The following is a 2295-nucleotide window of genomic DNA, read 5'->3' on the forward strand; positions in this document are numbered from 1 at the left end:
AAAAGCATACTTATACCTTTGTTCTAGAAGTAGAAGTAAATCTCATATCTGGAACTACTGGTAGATTGCTTAAAAATCCTGTTGATGATGTCAATAAAGCTGCCATATTTGCAATTAGAAATGACACTTCTCAGCACAAAACCATACATTTTCACATTTCATATTTATGAGTATGAATTGTGCTATTTCCTCATGCCCTACCCCATGATGAATATATTGGTGCTGTCAAAACACAGAGTAAAACCCCAAGGACCTTATTGATTAATTAGCTTTTCCAGATTATCTGGAAATATAAATTTTGTTTCCAAAAGAGAATTAGGTTTAGTATGTTTCCTAAATCTCTGAAATTAGAGAAATATGATTTATAAAATATCTGCCATTGTATACATGTTTATTTTTTAATTCCATTATTGAAATATTTATTTCCTACAAAATTGAACTAACAATAGGTATTTCAGTAGAATATTCGTTTTTTGTTTTAAAAAAGGTTCTATCTCAACAAGACCATAAAGTTATTTTAAGTGGGTTAACAATGGAAAAGTAACACATTAGGAATGGGACAGGCATAACACTCTGATTGGTAGAGCAGAAAGATGATATTCTTGTCAAGACTGTAATCAGAAAATTTTCTAGACATGCTAAGCTAAGTGTATTAGTCCATTTTGACGCTGCTGATAAAGACATACCTGAGACTGGGAAGAAAAATAGGGTTAATGGACAGCCGAGACCACGTCCACCCCGCGAGCACAGAGCGTCGCCCTCGCCGCTCTGCCGGGCATCCACAGCAGCAGCTAGCTCATCATGGATGATGTTATCGCCACGCTTCTCATCAGCAAGGGCTCTGGCATGTGCAAGGCCGGCTTCACAGGTGACGATGCCCCTGGGCCGTCTTCCCCTCCATCATGGGCGCCAGGGAGTGATGGTGGGCATGGGTCAGAAGGACTCCTATGTGGGTGATGAGGCCCAGAGCAAGAGAGGCATCCTGACCCTGAAGTACCCCATGGAGCACGGCACCAACTGGGACGCATGGAAGACTGGCACCACGCCTCCACAACACTGTGTGGCCCTGAGGAGCACCCATCTGCTACCAGGCCCCACCTATGGCCAATCATAAGAAGATGACCCAGATCATGTTTGAGACCTTCAGCAACACCCCAGCCATATACGTGACCATCCAGGCTGTGGTGCTGTCCCTGTATGACTCTGGCCTTACCACTGGCATTGTGATGGACTCTGGTAACAGGGTCACCCACACTGCCCATCTACGAGTGGTATGCCCTCCTCCATGCCATCCTGCGTCTGGACCTGGCTGGCCTGGACCTGACTGACTACCTCATGAAGATCCTCACAGAGTGGGCGCTACAGCTTCACCACCACAGCCAAGCAGGAAATCGTGCATGACATCAAGGAGAAGCTGTGCTACATCACCCTGGACTTCAAGCAGGAGATGGCCACGGTGGCCTCCAGCTCCTCCCTGCAGAAGAGCTACGAGCTGCCCAAACTCCCGACAACCAGGTCATCACCATCAGCAATGAGGGGTTCCACAGCCCCCAGGCCCTCTTCCAGCCTTCATTCCTGGGCATGGAATCCTGTGGCATCCTACTGTCATCTCCATCATGAAGTGTGACATGGACATCCGCAAAGACCTGCATGCCAACACGGGGCTGTCTGGCGGCACCACCATGTACCCTGGCATGGCAGGACAGGATGCAGAAGGCGCCACCGCCCTGGCGCCATTGCTGCTCTGGAGAGTTAGTACTCCGTGTGGATCAGTGACTCCATCCTGGCCTCGCTTTCCACCTTCCAGCAGATGTGGATCAGCAAGGAATACGACGAGCCCGACCCCTTCCTCATCCACCGCAAATGTTCAAGGCAGATTGTAACTTAGTTGCATTACATCCTTTCTTAAGAAAACCTAACTTGCCCAGAAAACGAGATGAGATTGCCATGGCTTTATTTGTTTTCTTTGTTTTGTTTTGTTTTTTGGCTTGACTCAGGATTTAAAAACCGGAACAGTGAAGGTGACAGCAGTTGGCTGGAGGAAGCATCCCCCAAAGTTCTGCAATATGGCTGAGGACTTTGATTGTACACTGTACTTTTTTTCACAGTCATCCCAAATATCATGAGATGTATTGTTACAGGAAGTCCGTTGCCCTCTTAAAAGCCACCCCACTACTCTCAGGAGAATGGCCCAGTCCTCTCCCAAGCCCACAAAGGGGAGGCGATAGCATTGCTTTCATGTAAATTATGTAATGCAAAAATTTTTTAATCTTCACCTTAATACTTTTTTATTTT

At 46.5% G+C, this 2295-nt stretch overlaps 1 pseudogene; it reads left to right on the forward strand.

Annotated features, from left to right (window-relative positions):
- The first annotated feature begins 801 nt into the window (after positions 1-801).
- LOC100579675 lies at positions 802-1883 on the forward strand (annotated as a pseudogene).
- The last annotated feature ends 412 nt before the right edge of the window (positions 1884-2295 follow it).

The sequence above is a fragment of the Nomascus leucogenys genome, chromosome 2, assembly GCF_006542625.1.
Source record: "Nomascus leucogenys isolate Asia chromosome 2, Asia_NLE_v1, whole genome shotgun sequence".
In the NCBI taxonomy this organism is placed as follows: Eukaryota; Metazoa; Chordata; class Mammalia; order Primates; family Hylobatidae; genus Nomascus; species Nomascus leucogenys.